We start from the raw sequence: 7,500 nt of genomic DNA on the forward strand, positions 1-7,500 counted from the left end.
ATACAAAGATACAGGTGTTTATATATATATATATATATATATATATATATATATAATATGTGTGTATGCATATAGATATGTATGTATGTATGCATGTATATACACATACATACGTACATGCATTTCTAGTAGTTTAAATAGCTCTCCTTAATTGTCAAGTGTACATTCGATAAGACTAGGAATATATTTTATAATGGATGTTGTATCATGTTTCTAAAGGATCTATGGCACAATGGCTTTAAGTGCTAAGTTATAATCAGTTCTAACTGAACAGTCTTTTGAAAGCTCAGTCCTCAATATGGCTGAAAACAGGAATACGATTACAAACGAGGTCTTTTGCCCAGTTATGGCGGGTGGAATGACAAAAAAGCCGCCCAGATTGTGATCAAAAGGTTTTGTTTGAAGTTCTATTCAGCTTCCAGAGTTCGGCAAGGCACACCTGAAGAATGTTGGAGCTTACATCACCTGAAACGTTTATAACATCCAATGATTACATCATTCCATTATAAAAAAAGGGTTTCACAAAGTCAGAATATGTTGGTATGTCAGAACTCTAGCCCCGTCCCCATCCCCGTCTCCCTTCATATATATATATATATATATATATATATATATATACATTGCACTCAGTCTTCCTACCTTTTATAGCTCATATATATTTTTATCAAAGTTGAAAATGAAATCTAGAAAGTTTGTTGATTTTATACAATCGTGTCACTTTTTGATCTACAAACTTGAAACTTGATATATATGGTATTCTGAGCTGTAGAACAAAATCGATTCGAGTGTTAGCCAAAAATATAGCTGCTATGAGGTCAAAATGATCAAGGCATGTGCAAATATACATTTATACATTTAACTGAGTTAATTTGTCGAATTGATATGCATTGTTAGATCGAATTGTTCGAGTGACGAAAGCAAAATGTTTTTGTTTTGATTCTAGTTGATGACACCCAAGTCATATTTTGTTTTAATTTTTGAAATCAATACGATATATTGGGTACAATATAATAATCAATATGATATATTGGGTACAATATAATAATCAATATGATATATTGGGTACAATATAATAATCAATATGATATATTGGGTACAATATAATAATCAATATGATATATTGGGTACAATATAATAATACGATATATTGGGTACAATATAATAATCAATACGATATATTGGGTACAATATAATAATCAATACTATATATTGGGTACAATATAATAATCAATACGATATATTGGGTACAACATAATAATCAATACGATATATTGGGTACAATATGATAATCAATATTATATATTGGGTACAATATAATAATCAATATTATATATTGGGTACAATATAATAATCAATATTATATATTGGGTACAATATAATAATCAATATTATATATTGGGTACAATATAATAATCAATATTATATATTGGGTACAATATAATAATCAATACGATATATTGGGTACAATATAATAATCAATGTTATATATTGGGTACAATATAATAATCAATATGATATATTGGGTACAATATAATAATCAATATGATATATTGGGTACAATATAATAATCAATATGATATATTGGGTACAATATAATAATCAATATGATATTTTGGGTACAATATAATAATCAATACGATATATTGGGTACAATATAATAATCAATATTGTATATTGGGTACAATATAATAATCAATACGATATATTGGGTACAACATAATAATCAATACGATATATTGGGTACAATATAATAATCAATACGATATATTGGGTACAATATGATAATCAATATTATATATTGGGTACAATATAATAATCAATATTATATATTGGGTACAATATAATAATCAATATTATATATTGGGTACAATATAATAATCAATATTATATATTGGGTACAATATAATAATCAATATTATATATTGGGTACAATATAATAATCAATACGATATATTGGGTACAATATAATAATCAATATTATATATTGGGTACAATATGATAATCAATATGATATATTGGGTACAATATAATAATCAATATGATATATTGGGTACAATATAATAATCAATATGATATATTGGGTACAATATAATAATCAATATGATATTTTGGGTACAATATAATAATCAATACGATATATTGGGTACAATATAATAATCAATATTGTATATTGGGTACAATATAATAATCAATACGATATATTGGGTACAATATAATAATCAATATGATATATTGGGTACAATATAATAATCAATACGATATATTGGGTACAACATAATAATCAATACGATATATTGGGTACAATATAATAATCAATACGATATATTGGGTACACTATAATAATCAATATGATATATTGGGTACACTATAATAATCAATATGATATATTGGGTACACTATAATAATCAATATGATATATTGGGTACACTATAATAATCAATATGATATATTGGGTACACTATAATAATCAATATGATATATTGGGTACAATATAATAATCAATATGATATATTGGGTACAATATAATAATCAATATGATATATTGGTACAATATAATAAGCAATACTATATATTGGTACAATATAATAAGCAATACTATATATTGGTACAATATAATAAGCAATACTATATATTGGTACAATATAATAAGCAATACTATATATTTATACAATATAATAATCAATACTATATATTTGTACAATATAATAATCAGTACTATATATTGGTACAATATAATAATCAGTACTATATATTGGTACAATATAATAATCAGTACTATATATTGGTACAATATAATAATCAGTACTATATATTGGTACAATATAATAATCATTACTATATATTGAGTACAATATAATAATCAATACTATATATTGAGTACAATATAATAATCAATACTATATATTGAGTACAATATAATAATCAGTACTATATATTGAGTACAATATAATAAGCAATACTATATATTGAGTACAATATAATAAGCAATACTATATATTGAGTACAATATAATAAGCAATACTATATATTGAGTACAATATAATAATCAATACTATATATTAATACAGTACTGGCTCTATAATAAAACATATGAAATCTACATAAATTAAAGTATATTTAAGGTTGTTTTTCTCTTAATTATTTGCGTCATTCCATTATGAAAAAAAAAGATTTCACAAAGGCAGAATAGATTGTTATGTCATAAAAAACTTTTTACCCTTTTTCTCTCTTTCACCCTCTTCTACGACTAAGTATTTTCATCTGAGTTCAATGTGATATTTAAGAAGTTGATTTTGTACTCTAATTAATAACACTTAAGTCTTTATTTAGTAGTAGCAGCAGTAGTAGTAGTAGTAGTAAATGCCTGTTTGTATAAAACTATTAACGTTTTTTCTTTCAACTATTGTTCTTATAACCATTTTTATTTTAAGTACATTTCATATTGCTTGGTTAAGAGAAGTGCTTGCCAACTTTCGATTGGTGAGGCGGGGGGGGGGGGCATTAAAAAAGAAGGAAAAAAATACAAGTCATTTGAACTTTCCAAAATGAAATCACCAAATTTATAATGTTTATAGATTTTTTTTGTCTTTTTCGATCGGATGATAATATTCATGCATAAAAGTGGACAATGGCTAGGATGAAAGTGTAACAGCTGTTCTTTCTTCAGTTAGAGAAGGAGGAGAAAAGGCAATTTTTACTTTTGTACTATCTTTTTGGGAGCTGGATACTCTTTATATTAAAGATGGTCTTCATTTCTATCATTGCCCTCATGAGGAGACAAAAAGAAGGTCGTTGTTGTTGCGTGTGTGTGTGTGTGTGCAAACGCGTATATATTCGGAAAATTGCTCACAAAGTTGAGAATAAGTTTTAAAAATTTACGAAAAATAACGTTGGGTTTTAATCAACTTTGGACAATAGCAGATCGCCCGGCTTTGCCTGGTTGTAGTAGATGTTCTTAAATATATTTCAATTCATGCAGATTATGTATTATTATAGAGACTCTATCGATTATTATATTGAATTCAATATATGGTAATGAGATCAAAACTAATTCCATCAGCTAGAACTGAAACAAAAACATACAACTCTACACCCTCATTCCTTAGCCTCTGAGTCATGCCCATACACATATCTATATATCTATAAAAGTGAGGTGTGTGAGTGAGGACACTTCTCAACCTATATACTCAACGAATTTTTGATCTACAAATTTGAAATTTGGTATATAGGGTATTCAGACACGTGGAAAACTTTTTAATCGGTTTTCGTCCCTTTAAGGGGTAAAAATTGAAAAATCGGTATGTGGGGGGAGAGTTATCGGATTTTTATCTGTTTGTCAACTATTTCATGACTGCGCATGATGGTTTTTCACATGACAGCTTCATTATGTTTAGAATAAGTATGTTTGAAAACACTTTTAAAGATTAAGCTGGTCTAAGCTATCGTACTTGACTCACTAGCTTTAGGCTTTGGTGTTGATCTTAGCTCAAGTATTTTTTTTTTTTACTTACAAGCAGTAAATTGTTTAAATGAAACATAATACTCGCATGCACATGTCTGAGTTTCTTTCCGTTTTTTACTTAATTTTTTATTAAGGAATTTAAAATTACATATTTCTACGGTATTTCTGTTTATCTGCATTAATTATAATATTTATGCATATTTTACGACTGGGCAACGCCAGGCGGTCTGCAAATAGCTATATGTCTATCTCTCTGTTTGTCGGTCTGTCTGTCTGCATATTTTCAAACTCTATCTTCTCTGAAATTAAGTCGCAGAGCGGCGCTAGGGGCTTCAAATGATTGGATTTTTTACGAGCCGTTCTTTTATGGCTAAAATTGTTTTTAAGGGGTCAAAAATGGATCAAAATTGAAAAAAATCGTTAAGCATGTTATACATTCGTCTTAGTTTATTTTTATTGGTTCATATGCATGTCACATTAGTACAGTAGTAACTTCATTAGCTTTGAATGCTGCAGTTTTGGTTTCGATTTTAGTTGATGGCACCTAAATAATACTTTTTTTTTTTACTTTTAAAATCACGATTCTATAATAATATATACAAAATTTGGACAAATTGAAATATTATATTTAAGCGTATTTTACAACCAGACAAAGCCGGGCAACTCTCCCTTGCAAGTGTATATATATATATATATATAAAGCTGAACGTCTGTGTGTGTGTGTGTGGTCACAAATAGGCTCCAATATGGTTGACTATTTTAAAAATCTGATTATGTATAATGATAGAAGATGTATCGAGGATCAGGAATGGGTATGTTTGATCTGGCAGAAGAGTGGTTCATAAAAATTGTGGGGTTTGCGTTCACGTCTGGCCTCCAAAGTATGGAAATAAAAAATGAAAAATAAACGTTTACAAGGCTTTTTGATATAGATGTACATAAGATTACTTTGATAAGTATGTTTCAACTTAAATAGGGATGGTATAATAAAATTGTTGGGTCTACGTTCACGCCTGTACTCCATGGAAATATGGCACAAACTTTAACAAAGACTTTTCATATCTATTTGCGTAAGTATACTTTGATAATTATGTTTCAGTTTGAAGAAATATGGTATAATAAAATTTTTGGGTGTTCGTTCGCACCTGACCTCCATAGAATGTAAATATGTCACAATGTTTAACAAGGTTTTTTAAAAGGGGTGAGGGTCCACAATAACGCCTTAACTTTAATCTTAATTCATGTTAGCTTTTATTTATTTTTTTGAGTTGAATCATATTGTGTCGAATAAATTCACCTCATAAATTCACGTTCTTATTAAAGTGAAAACCAAAAAGATAAGTCGGAACTTTAGACAATTCTCGACGAAAATAGATAAATAATAAAAAATAAGAACGTTACTTGTTATCGTGTCAAAAGAAGGAAAAAATCCTGCTCATGTGATTACGTGTCTTTTTAAAAACATTTACATAACCTTTTTATTTTTATTTATATATCTGTTTAAGCTTTTTTGTTAGTGTACTAGAAGGAATTCAGTTGATTACAACCCTTTCTGCATGTTCTTTACATTATATTAGTACAACCCTGAGTCCGACGGCGCAATACTACACCGTTCAATACTGTAAAACTGAAACAAAGCTGTTCTGTTTGAAAAGGGTTCCATTTTCTTCTTATTCATATTTATATAGATTCTTTGCTTAAGAAAACTAAAGTAATTATGTGTTTACTTTTTTAATATCCCATTTTGCTGTTTCGGATTATTTTACTAAAGTAAGTAAAGCTTCATTATTTTTCAAAACTGTTTTTGTTTCTTTGTTTTTCGATATTTCGTCGATATTATTTAATAAGAGTGTTTAGCAGAAAAGCCAACAAACGACTACCCTAAAAAATAAATATACAAGAAATAAATGTTATCATAGTCAATAAAAGTTCAGTTCATGTTTTTTTTTTTGTTTTGAAATAGTTTTTAATGCTCTTTACTTGAAATAATTTCAGCGAACCGAAATTAAAACAAAATTTTAGGCGATAACTACTTAAATTAATTTTTATATAAACTACACATGCCATAATCGAATATTCCTCAAGCACAAAATAACGGAAAACATTAAAATATGTTTATAAATATTCCTTAAGTTGACGGAACTCTCTTAAATTGTTAACACAGAATGCTTAGGTGCCCCTCCTTCAAATTGAAAACGGGGCTCTCCATTTCAAAGTCGCTGCCATTTTGATTTTTTTAAACCGGTTCGTGAATTAAAAAAAAATTTTTTTTTACAAACTACTTAAAAATACAAACCAATGAACTTTTCTACCATAAAAGTAACTTTTATTGACTTTGGTAACATTTATTTCTTGTATATTTATATTATAATATATAACATTTTCTTTTTGTAAGGAAATATCATTTTGTTGGTCACTCTTGGCTACGTATGGAAACAAAGTTGATATAAAACAAATATATTTTCGCCAAAAGTATCTCTACTTTCATCATATTTTGCTTAGAGTAAAATTTTTGAGTATCAAAACCTATTTCTTTACAACCCCCTCCTCTTCATAACCTATCATACTTTCATCAATCACAGTCCATTTTCTGTAGGCTGTTTTTGAACCCAGTCAACGACGGGTACTTCTGCTAGTATATATATATATATATATATATATATATATATATATATATATATATATATATATATATATATGAATTCTCCCTTCCTTATAGTGGTGAAGACTTCTGAACCACTGCGATACAAATAATTGCCACATGACAGAGCAGAGGATAGAGCTCAGTTATATATCACCAAAACCTCTGGCCTTAATGGAGGGGAGACTAGAACTTTCTGTTATAGTTTCAAATGATCTTAAATAACAGCAAGGGGAGACTTGATTCCAAATATTTTTCATATGTTATATCTCCCCTCTTTTATGAAATAGGATACGATTATGAATATCTTCAGTATCAAATAATCCTTATACACTATAAAATTTACTTCAGAAAACCTAACAGGGAAGATATAAGATAAATGTTTGGAATCAAGTCT

The 7,500-nt window shown here is 27.8% G+C and overlaps 1 protein-coding gene across 3 annotated transcripts in view; it reads left to right on the forward strand.

Moving 5' to 3' along the window:
* Window positions 1-7,500, forward strand: part of LOC145267103 (max dimerization protein 1-like) — a 217,757-nt gene that overhangs the window by 105,658 nt on the left and 104,599 nt on the right. The window lies entirely within an intron of this gene.

This window comes from Euprymna scolopes, chromosome 42 (assembly GCF_053919585.1).
Source record: "Euprymna scolopes isolate OS-2025 chromosome 42, ASM5391958v1, whole genome shotgun sequence".
Lineage (NCBI taxonomy): Eukaryota > Metazoa > Mollusca > Cephalopoda > Sepiida > Sepiolidae > Euprymna > Euprymna scolopes.